Source organism: Pseudophryne corroboree, chromosome 11 (genome assembly GCF_028390025.1).
Source record: "Pseudophryne corroboree isolate aPseCor3 chromosome 11, aPseCor3.hap2, whole genome shotgun sequence".
In the NCBI taxonomy this organism is placed as follows: domain Eukaryota; kingdom Metazoa; phylum Chordata; class Amphibia; order Anura; family Myobatrachidae; genus Pseudophryne; species Pseudophryne corroboree.
The window spans coordinates 245,590,833-245,603,062 of record NC_086454.1 but is presented as its reverse complement, the minus strand read 5'-3'; the positions used below and the strand labels follow the sequence as shown (position 1 = coordinate 245,603,062).

Here is a 12,230-nt window from a genome sequence, read left to right as displayed (position 1 = left end):
ATGAAGGTCCCGGTCCTGACATCAGACATCCGCCCTCCAAACGCCTCGACACGCCTGCGTTGGACTCACCACACCTGGAAAACGGTGAGTATCCGCCCCGGAACGCCTCCCATCTGTCCGTCTTCTTGTGATCGCTGCTGCGATCACATTTCTCGCTGGTGGCAACGACGCGCGTGCGTAATGCATCCACTGTGCATGCGCATTTCTGACCCGTTCGCACCGCAGCAAATAATTGCTGCTTGCGGATGGGTCGGAATGACCCCCATAGACTGCAGGGACGTGCAGTCAGGGGAGGCAGTGCCTCCCCTGTCATTAATCATTAAAATAACACAAAGAAGATCCTTATGACACATATTATGTGTCATAAGTATATGCTTTAGCTTTGTATTATTTTAGTAATTTTTCAGCATAAAAAAAAATAAAAGTTTAAATTTGTGTTTCGTAGGCACTGCTCCAGGTGCCTCCCGATATCAATGTAACAGAGCTGGAAGCGGGGGGCGGGGCCGAGTATCGGGCAGTAAAAGCCCATTAAAAAAAGTAACGTAAGCGGAACTTATACAAGCGCCTCTGTGACAGGGGCGTGCTTTCAGCCATGTAAAGGCACGCCCCCTCTCCCTGAAACAGCTCTGATTGGGCAGTGGGCAGCTCTGATGTAGCCAAGCAGCAATATGCTGTGCTCGCCACTTGCAGGCAGGGGGCGGATCGGCCTGGCGGTGTGACAAGACGGGGCTGCCCGACAGCAAACGGCCCCGCTACCCGGGCTGGCTGCCACAAGCGTAAGTCTCTCACCGCAACTCCTGCTAGTGTATACAGCAGCACCACATCAGGGATTAGGGCTGCAATGGAGACAGCGGTCAGCACTGGGATAGGGGGCACTATGACCTCCATTGCAGCCCTACCCTCCCTACAAATGATGCAGCTTTAGCAGGGGAATGACGGGGGGGGAGGGGGTTGTATGTTTCCAGCATGACCTGTGTATTTTGAAAATGGTGATACATACACCTATGCACCAGCAAGGGGATTTGTTAAGGCTCCTTGACAAATCCCATTGCTGGTGCACAGGTGTATGTATTACCACCTGACACATTTTCAAAATACACAGGTCATGTTGAAAACATACCAACCCCCCCACTCCCCTCTACCACCATTCCCCGTTGGAATATACAGCAGCGGCATTACCCCTTCTAAAGCTGCATCATATGCAGGGAGAACTGGGCTGCAATGGAGGTCATGCCCCCATCCCAGTGCCGACCGCCACCAACTGTCACCCAGACAGCACCAGCCGTGCTCAAGAATGTCTGTAGGCTGCAGCCAGTGCAGCCTGTACTGCAAACGTTGGCTGGCACCAGTGTTGAGGCGGGCTCTGCTGCGAGCACACAAACATGGAAGCATTGACGAGCTGATCATGTAAAGCTGGAGCAGAGGTTCGGCGCCACTCCCCCCCCCCCCCCCCCCCCATCCCGATTGCAGGCCGCGTCCAGCCCCATGTCCAAGCTCCGCTGGATCACACAGGAAAGAGACAGGTGTGAGGTACCGGAGAAGAGGGACCCATCACTTCCATTCCGGATGTCCGAGTGTCCACCCGTCCTGTGTGACCCTGCTGTCAGTATAAAAGGAGCACCGGTGGCTGGGACCCGGGAGCTAAAGAGGAGGTGAGATCCTTGTTCAGCTTATTCTAACTTATGCTCGCCGAGTCCCTTCCACTCTCATCCTGCCCACATCTTCCCACCACTACTCCCATCCTGCCCCCCTTCTATTACTCCCTGCCTGCCCTCCTACTCTGCACTACTCTTACTCCCATCCTGTCCACTACTTACCACTACTACTTCCAGCCTGCCCCCTGCTCCCCTCCACTGCTCCTCACTACTACTAATCCCAGCCTGCCCCCTGTTCTCCACCACTACTACTCTCAGCCTGCTCCCTGCTCTCCACCATGACTACTCCCATCCCACCACCTGCTCTGCACTTCTACTGCTCCCATCCTGCTTCCCACTATTCCTCCCACCCTGCCCCCAACAGTAGCGGAGTGTATGGAGCTTGTGTTCCATGTCTCACAGTACAGTACCCATCCAAACTAACACTCCTGCCTCTGGAACATACCCGCAATCCGCCCCCCCCCCCCCCCGGCCTCTTGAACATACAGTACACCCCCAGGCCAGCGGGTACATACAGTACACTACCCACCCTACCACCTCCTCCCCACATTCCCCACCCTGCCCACTGGTCCCCTAGACACAGTACCCTCCCAAAATGGGGCAGCAGCAGTAGTGGCTATTGGCGCGGCGGTAGGAGTCATCGGCGGAACCCAACAGACATTATGGCTGCAGTGCCTCACCAGCCACTGACCTCACCGCACGCCACTGACAGACTGTAAGCTAGAATGAGCCCTCACCTCCATGTCTTCTCTGCATACTGCTGCTGATTGCATATTGGCATTCTGCATCTCTGTGATATACAGTACTTGTCTGCGTTACTCTGTGCTTATATAACTCAGCAGTTTTGTTCCCCTTGCATGGTGCTATAGAACTCTTGTGTCTCTTTATAAATAGAATATATTAATAACAGGCAAGATGGCCCCTGACAGTACAGGCAGTAGTTCTCTTGCATAAAAAAATAGTCATATACAAAATAACATTACTGTATTTGGCAATAAAAAAATGAAAATAGTAACAAACCTCACAAACACATAAATAAGATTTCTCTAACGTCCTAGAGGATGCTGGGGACTCCGTAAGGACCATGGGGATAGACGGGCTCCGCAGGAGACATGGGCACTTTAAGAAAGACTTTAGATTTGGGTGTGCACTGGCTCCTCCCTCTATGCCCCTCCTCCAGACCTCAGTTTACTACTGTGCCCAGAGGAGATAGGGTGCATTTCAGGGAGCTCTCCTGAGCTTTCTGACAGAAAGTATTTTGTTAGGTTTTTTTATTTTCAGGGAGCTCTGCTGGCAACAGACTCCCTGCATCGAGGGACTGAGGGGAGAGAAGCAGCCCTACTCTTTGAGTGCAAGGTCCTGCTTCTTAGGCTACTGGACACCATTAGCTCCAGAGGGATTGGTACGCAGGATCTCACCCTAGCCGTCCGTCCCAGAGCCGCGCCGCCGTCCCCCTCGCAGGGCCGGAAGATAGAAGCCGGGTGAGTATGAGAAGTAAAGAAGACTTCAGAGGCGGCAGAAGACTTCAAGATCTTCACTGAGGTAACGTACAGCACTGCAGCTGTGCGCCATTGCTCCCATACACCTCACATACTCCGGTCACTGTAAGGGTGCAGGGCGCAGGGGGGGGGGGGGGCGCTGTGGGCAGCAATATAAACCTCTTATTTGGCAAAAGAGAGCATATATACAGCTGGACACTGTATATATGCATGAGCCCCCGCCAATTTTACACTTTTAGCGGGACTGAAGCCCGCCGCCGAAGGGGCGGGGCTTCTCCCTCAGCACTCACCAGCGCCATGTTTTTCTCCACAGCACCGCTGAGAGGAAGCTCCCTGGACTCTCCCCTGTTTATACCACGGTAGATGAGAGGGTTTTAAAGAAGAGGGAGGGGCACATAATTCGGCGCAGATAATAATAACAGCGCTACTGGGTAAACATTAAATTGCTGTGTTTTTTCCTGGGTCATATAGCGCTGGGGTGTGTGCTGGCATACTCTCTCTCTGTCTCTCCAAAGGGCCTTGTGGGGGAACTGTCTTCAGAAAGAGCATTCCCTGAGTGTGTGGTGTGTCGGTACGTGTGTGTCGACATGTCTGAGGTAAAAGGCTCTCTTAAGGAGGAGATGGAGCAAATGTGTGTGTGTGTGGTGTCTCCGTCGACAACGCCGACACCTGAATGGATATGTGAAATTAAGTGCTAAGGTAAATTTATTGCACAAAAGATTAGAGAAAAGACAGGGAATCTACCCATGTCTGTCCCTATGTCGCAGAGACTTTCAGAGTCTCACAGCGCTCACTAGCCAAAATAATATACACTGATATCGACACGGAGTCTGACTCCAGTGTCGACTACGATAATGCAAAGTATAGCCAAAACTGGCAGCAAAGTATTCAATATATGATTATTGTAATAAAAGATGTCTTGCATATCACTGATGACTCATCTGTCCCTGACACGAGGGTACACATGTTTAAGGGGAAGAAAGCTGAGGTAAATTTCCTTCCTCTCATGAAGAAAAAGAGCGGGAATCTCCAGACAAGAAACTGCAGATTCCCACAAAGAATTCTCAGGGAGAATCCTTTCCCTACTAGGGCCAGGATACGATGGGAATCTTCCCCTAGGGTGGATTGACACGTTTACCCAAAAGGTAGAGCTGACTTAACAGCTATCATCAGGGATCCTGCAGATAGCATGCAGTAAAAGTACTATGAAGTCCATTTACACACATTCTGGTACACTACTCAGACCGGAAATTGCGTCGGCCTGGGTGTGTAGTGCTGTAGCGGCATGGACGGATACCTTATCTGAGGAGATTGATACCCTAGATAAGGGTACTATTTTATTGACCCTGGGGCATATAAAAGATACTGTCCTATATATGAGAGATGCTCAAAGAGACATTAGTCTACTGGGTTCTAGAATAAACGCTATGTCGATTTCTGCCAGAAAAGTCCTATGGACACGGCAATGGACAGGTGATGCCGGCTCAAAACGGCATATGGAGTTTTTACCTCACAGGGGTGAGGGATTGTTTGGGGAAGGTCTCTCGGACCTAGTCTCCACTGCTACAGCTGGAAAATCAAAAATGTTTGCCTTATATTCCCTCACAGCCTAAGAGAGTGCCGCATTATCAAATGCAGTCCTTTCGATCACAAAGAAACAAGAAAGTGCGAGGTGCGTCCTTTCTTGCCAGAGGTAGGGGCAGAGGAAAGAAGCTGCACAACACAGCTAGTTCCCAGGAACAGAAGTCCTCCCCGGCCTCTACAAAATCCACCGCATGACGCTGGGGCTCCACTGGCGGAGTCCGGCCCAGGGGGGGCACGTCTTCGGATTTTCAGCCACATCTGGGTTCACTCCCAGGTGGATCCCTGGGCAATAGAAATTGTTTCTCAGGGTCACAAGCTGGAATTCGAAGAGGTGCCTCCTCGACGATTTTTCAAATCGGCCCTACCAGCTTCTCCCCAAGAAAGGGAGATAGTGTTAAATTCAATACAAAAATTGTATCTTCAACAGGTGGTGGTCAAGGTTCCCCTCCTTCAACAGGGAAGGGGATATTACTCGACCATGGTTGTAGTCCCGAAACCGAACGGTTCGGTCGGACCCATTTTAAATTTAAAATCCCTGAACCTATACTTGAAAAGGTTCAAGTTCAAGATGGAATCGCTAAGAGCGGTCATCACAAGTCTGGAAGGGGGATTTTATGGTGTTTCTGGATATAAAGGATGCATACCTTCATGTCCCCATTATCCACCTCATCAGGCGTACCTCAGATTTGCGGTACAGGATTGTCATTACCAATTTCAGTTGTTGCCGTTTGGTCTCTCCACGGCCCCGAGAATTTTCACCAAGGTAATGGCGGAAATGATGGTGCTCCTGCGCAAGCAAGGTGTCACAGTTATCCCGTACTTGGACGATCTCCTCATAAAAGCGAGAGCAAGAGAGCAGTTGCTGAACAGCGTATCACTTTCACTGAAAGTGTTACAGCAACACGGCTGGATTCTCAATATCCCGAAGTCGCAGTTGGTTCCTACGACTCGTCTGTCTTTCTTGGGCATGATTCTGGACACGGACCAGAAGAGGGTTTATCTCCCGATAGAAAAGGCCCAGGAACTCATAACTCTTGTCAGGAACCTATTGAAACCAAAACAGGTGTCAGTGCATCACTGCACTCGAGTCCTGGGAAAGATGGTGGCATCATACGAGGCCATTCCCTTAGGCAGGTTCCATGCGAGGACTTTCCAATGGGACCTCCTGGACAAGTGGTCCGGGTCACATTTACAGATTCATCGATTGATCACCCTGTCCCCCAGGGCCAGGGTATCACTCCTGTGGTGGCTGCAGAGTGCTCACCTTCTCGAGGGCCGCCGATTCGGCATTCAGGACTGGATCCTGGTGACCACAGATGCAAGCCTCCGAGGTTGGGGAGCAGTCACACAGGGAAGAAATTTCCAAGGTCTTTGGTCAAGTCAAGAGTCTTGTCTTCACATCAACGTCCTCGAACTAAGGGCCATATACAATGCCCTACGTCAAGCGGAGACCTTTCTTCCCGACCAACCGGTTCTGATCCAGTCAGACAACGTCACTGCAGTGGCTCATGTAAACCGCCAAGGCGGCACAAGGAGCAGTGTGGCGATGGCAGAAGCCACCAGAATTCTTCGCTGGGCGGAGAATCACGTAAGCGCACTGTCAGCAGTGTTCATTCCGGGAGTGGATAACTGGGAAGCAGACTTCCTCAGCAGACATGACCTACATCCAGGAGAGTGGGGACTTCATCAGGAAGTCTTCGCACAGATTACAAGTTGGTGGGAACTGCCACAGATAGACATGATGGCGTCCCGCCTCAACAAAAAGCTACAGAGGTATTGCGCAAGGTCAAGAGACCCTCAGGCAGTAGCTGTAGATGCCCTAGTGACACCGCGGGTGTTCCAGTCGGTCTATGTATTTCCTCCTCTTCCTCTCATACACAAGGTGTTGAGGATAATAAGAAAAAGAGGAGTGAGAACAATCCTCATTGTTCCAGATTGGCTACGGAGGACCTGGTATCCGGATCTGCAGGTAATGCTCACAGAAGATCCGTGGCCTCTTCCTCTAAGACAGGACCTGTTGTAGCAGGGGTCCTGTCTGTTCCAAGACTTACCGCGGCTGCGTTTGACGGCATGGCGGTTGAACGCCGGATCCTAGCAGAGAAAGGCATTCCGGTTGAGGTCATCTCTACGCTGATAAAGGCTAGGAAGGACGTAACGTCAAAACATTATCACCGTATATGGCGAAAGTATGTTTCTTGGTGTGAGGCCAGGAATGCTCCTGCGGAAGAATTCCATCTGGGCCGTTTCCTTCACTTCCTACAAACTGGAGTGAATTTGGGCCTAAAATTAGGCTCCATTAAGGTCCAGATTTCGGCCCTATCCATTTTCTTTCAAAAAGAATTGGCTTCTCTCCCAGAAGTTCAGACTTTTGTAAAGGGAGTGCTGCATATGCAGCCTCCTTTTGTGCCTCCGGTGGCACCTTGGGACCTTAACGTGGTGTTAAGTTTCCTAAAGTCACGCTGGTTTGAACCACTTAAAACGGTGGAGTTGAAATATCTCACGTGGAAGGTGGTCATGTTATTAGCCTTGGCTTCGGCTAGGCGAGTGTCGGAATTAGCGGCTTTGTCACTTAAAAGCCCCTATCTGTTTTCCATATGGATAGAGCGGAATTGCGGATCCGTCCTCAATTCCTGCCAAAAATGGACTCATCTTTTCATATGAACCAACCTATTGTGGTGCCTGTGGCTACGCGTGACTTGGAGGATTCCGAGTTACTTGATGTAGTCAGGGCTTTGAAAATTTACGTGGCCAGAACGGCTAGAGTCAGAAAAACGAAACACTGTTTGTTCTGTATGCAGCCAACAAGATTGGTGCCCCTGCTTCAAGGCAGACTATTGCTCGCTGGATTTGTTACACGATTCAGCAAGCGCATTCTACGGCTGGATTGCCATTACCGAAATCGGTCAAGGCCCATTCCACTAGGAAAGTGGGCTCTTCTTGGGCGGCTGCCCGAGGGGTCTCGGCACTACAGCTGTGTCGAGCTGCTACTTGGTCGGGTTCAAACACCTTTGCAAAATTCTATAAGTTTGATACCCTGGCTGAGGAGGACCTCATGTTTGCTCAATCGGTGCTGCAGAGTCATCCGCACTCTCCCGCCCGTTTGGGAGCTTTGGTATAATCCCCATGGTCCTTACGGAGTCCCCAGCATCCTCTAGGACGTTAGAGAAAATAAGATTTTAAACCTACCGGTAAATATTTTTCTCGTAGTCCGTAGAGGATGCTGGGCGCCCGTCCCAAGTGCGGACAACTTCTGCAATACTTGTATATAGTTATTGCTTCAATAAGGGTTATGTTATAGTTGCATCGATCCTGAACTGATGCTATGTTGTTTTTTCATACTGTTAACTGGGTAGTTATCACAAGTTATACGGTGTGATTGGTGTGGCTGGTATGAATCTTGCCCTAGATTAACAAAATCCTTTCCTCGTACTGTCCGTCTCCTCTGGGCACAGTTTCTCTAACTGAGGTCTGGAGGAGGGGCATAGAGTGAGGAGCCAGTGCACACCCAGATCTAAAGTCTTTCTTAAAGTGCCCATGTCTCCTGCGGAGCCCGTCTATCCCCATGGTCCTTACGGAGTCCCCAGCATCCTCTACGGACTACGAGAAAAAGTTTTACCGGTAGGTTTAAAATCTTATTTTACTTTGAAAACCGTTAACAGCACACATAAATAACAGTGCTACCTTAAGAACTTGCACTATGCAAAATAGTTTAGCTCAAGAACTCGCACTGCGACATTATGAATCAGAGACATAGAAAGAGGAAGGAAAGTAGTCTATCTGTTAAAAAGCAAAATCTATCTGAGTCTGTCTGATGTACATAGAATACTAACCTTTTTCTGGGCTTATGTCAGATAAATATCCATATGACATCACCAGAGCTCAGGGGTGATGCTATTTTCCCTCCGGCACAGGACAGCTCTCTCACAATGTACAGTATGCAATCTGCAAACCTGTCTCTGTGCAAAAACAAGGAAGTGGTGATTGTTTCCTTTTATTTAAATAAGGGAGGTAACCCAGCAGTTCCACTCTTCTGAGTTCCAGAGATTGTTCTGCGTATGATACGTATCAGACTGTGTTAGACAGCCCAGCAGGGCATCTATAATGTGTACATAACTAAACCAATCCCTTATAGTATAGAGATAGTGTTGAGGTGTGGCTTCAAAGAGTTAGTAATAAGGGACAGATTTAACAACGAGTAATATTTTTGTTATCACTCATAACGAATGTAAAGTGCTACACTAGCCAATCAGCTCCTAAATGTCATTTGAGAGTGTTTAAAAAAAGGACAGTATGAAAGTATGAAATTCACCTCCTAACGTGGTCTTACTGTACTTGGCCTGTGCTGGGATGCTGAGGCATACTGCAGACCTGGGTATTTGATGGGGGAATGGCCAAAGTCACTCACTACAACATGTACAATAAAGTACTATGTGTGCCGATAAGTAGAGATGAGCGGGTTCGGTTTCTCTGAAACCGAACCCGCACGAACTTCATGTTTTTTTCACGGGTCCGAGCAGACTCGGATCCTCCCGCCTTGCTCGGTTAACCCGAGCGCGCCCGAATGTCATCATGACGCTGTCGGATTCTCGCGAGACTCGGATTCTATATAAGGAGCCGCGCGTCGCCGCCATTTTCACACGTGCATTGAGATTGATAGGGAGAGGACGTGGCTGGCGTCCTCTCCATTAGAAATTAGATTAGAAGAGAGAGAGAGATTGTGCAGAGTCAGACAGAGTTTACCACAGTGACCAGTGCAGTTGTTGTTAGTTAACTTTTATTTATTTTAATATATATCCGTTCTCTGCTATATCCGTTCTCTGCCTGAAAAAAAACGATACACAGCAGCAGCCAGTCACACAGTGTGACTCAGTCTGTGTGCACTCAGCTCAGCCCAGTGTGCTGCACATCAATGTATAAAAGGCAAAGCTTATAATAATTGTGGGGGAGACTGGGGAGCACTGCAGGTTGTTATAGCAGGAGCCCCCAGGAGTACATAATATTATATTAATTTAAAATTAAACAGTGCACACTTTTGCTGCAGGAGTGCCACTGCCAGTGTGACTAGTGGTGACCAGTGCCTGACCACCAGTATAGTAGTATATTCATTGTTGTATGTATTGTATACTATCTCTTTATCAACCAGTCTATATTAGCAGCAGACACAGTACAGTGCGGTAGTTCACGGCTGTGGCTACCTCTGTGTCGGCAGTCGGAACTCGGCAGGCAGTCCGTCCATCCATAATTGTATTACAATATATACCACCTAACCGTGGTATTTTTTTTTCTTTCTTTATACCGTCATAGTGTCATACTAGTTGTTACGAGTATACTACTATCTCTTTATCAACCAGTGTACAGTGCGGTAGTTCACGGCTGTGGCTACCTCTGTGTCGGCAGTCGGCAGGCAGTCCGTCCATCCATAATTGTATTATTATTATAATATATACCACCTAACCGTGGTTTTTTTTCCATTCTTTATACCGTCGTCATAGTGTCATACTAGTTGTTACGAGTATACTACTATCTCTTTATCAACCAGTGTACAGTGCGGTAGTTCACGGCTGTGGCTACCTCTGTGTCGGCAGTCGGCAGGCAGTCCGTCCATCCATAATTGTATTATTATTATAATATATACCACCTAACCGTGGTTTTTTTTCCATTCTTTATACCGTCGTCATAGTGTCATACTAGTTGTTACGAGTATACTACTATCTCTTTATCAACCAGTGTACAGTGCGGTAGTTCACGGCTGTGGCTACCTCTGTGTCGGCAGTCGGCAGGCAGTCCGTCCATCCATCCATAATTGTATTATTATTATAATATATACCACCTAACCGTGGTTTTTTTTCCATTCTTTATACCGTCGTCATAGTGTCATACTAGTTGTTACGAGTATACTACTATCTCTTTATCAACCAGTGTACAGTGCGGTAGTTCACGGCTGTGGCTACCTCTGTGTCGGCAGTCGGCAGGCAGTCCGTCCATCCATAATTGTATTATTATTATAATATATACCACCTAACCGTGGTTTTTTTTCCATTCTTTATACCGTCGTCATAGTGTCATACTAGTTGTTACGAGTATACTACTATCTCTTTATCAACCAGTGTACAGTGCGGTAGTTCACGGCTGTGGCTACCTCTGTGTCGGCAGTCGGCAGGCAGTCCGTCCATCCATAATTGTATTATTATTATAATATATACCACCTAACCGTGGTTTTTTTTTCATTCTTTATACCGTCGTCATAGTGTCATACTAGTTGTTACGAGTATACTACTATCTCTTTATCAACCAGTGTACAGTGCGGTAGTTCACGGCTGTGGCTACCTCTGTGTCGGCAGTCGGCAGGCAGTCCGTCCATCCATAATTGTATTATTATTATAATATATACCACCTAACCGTGGTTTTTTTTCCATTCTTTATACCGTCGTCATAGTGTCATACTAGTTGTTACGAGTATACTACTATCTCTTTATCAACCAGTGTACAGTGCGGTAGTTCACGGCTGTGGCTACCTCTGTGTCGGCAGTCGGCAGGCAGTCCGTCCATCCATAATTGTATTATTATTATAATATATACCACCTAACCGTGGTTTTTTTTCCATTCTTTATACCGTCGTCATAGTGTCATACTAGTTGTTACGAGTATACTACTATCTCTTTATCAACCAGTGTACAGTGCGGTAGTTCACGGCTGTGGCTACCTCTGTGTCGGCAGTCGGCAGGCAGTCCGTCCATCCATAATTGTATTATTATTATAATATATACCACCTAACCGTGGTTTTTTTTCCATTCTTTATACCGTCGTCATAGTGTCATACTAGTTGTTACGAGTATACTACTATCTCTTTATCAACCAGTGTACAGTGCGGTAGTTCACGGCTGTGGCTACCTCTGTGTCGGCAGTCGGCAGGCAGTCCGTCCATCCATAATTGTATTATTATTATAATATATACCACCTAACCGTGGTTTTTTTATACCACCTAACCGTGGCAGTCCGTCCATAATTGTATACTAGTAAACTATCCAATCCATCCATCTCCATTGTTTACCTGAGGTGCCTTTTAGTTCTGCCTATAAAATATGGAGAACAAAAAAGTTGAGGTTCCAAAATTAGGGAAAGATCAAGATCCACTTCCACCTCGTGCTGAAGCTGCTGCCACTAGTCATGGCCGAGACGATGAAATGCCAGCAACGTCGTCTGCCAAGGCCGATGCCCAATGTCATAGTACAGAGCATGTCAAATCCAAAACACCAAATATCAGAAAAAAAAGGACTCCAAAACCTAAAATAAAATTGTCGGAGGAGAAGCGTAAACTTGCCAATATGCCATTTACCACACGGAGTGGCAAGGAACGGCTGAGGCCCTGGCCTATGTTCATGGCTAGTGGTTCAGCTTCACATGAGGATGGAAGCACTCAGCCTCTCGCTAGAAAACTGAAAAGACTCAAGCTGGCAAAAGCACCGCAAAGAACTGTGCGTTCTTTGAAATC

General features: G+C 48.0%; 1 protein-coding gene across 4 annotated transcripts in view; it reads left to right on the top strand.

Annotated features, from left to right (window-relative positions):
- Positions 1-648: 648 nt before the first annotated feature.
- The window catches only part of NOD2 (nucleotide binding oligomerization domain containing 2), a 275,792-nt gene continuing 264,210 nt past the window's right edge, over positions 649-12,230 (top strand). For 2 of the 4 annotated variants that reach the window (XM_063945323.1, XM_063945319.1), the window contains exon 1: positions 649-776. The gene's annotated coding sequence lies outside the window, so the exon portion shown is untranslated. Of the gene's footprint in view, positions 777-1,194; positions 1,653-8,285; positions 8,357-12,230 lie in introns of those variants that run through there. The other 2 variants (XM_063945321.1, XM_063945322.1) reach the window with 2 other exon arrangements.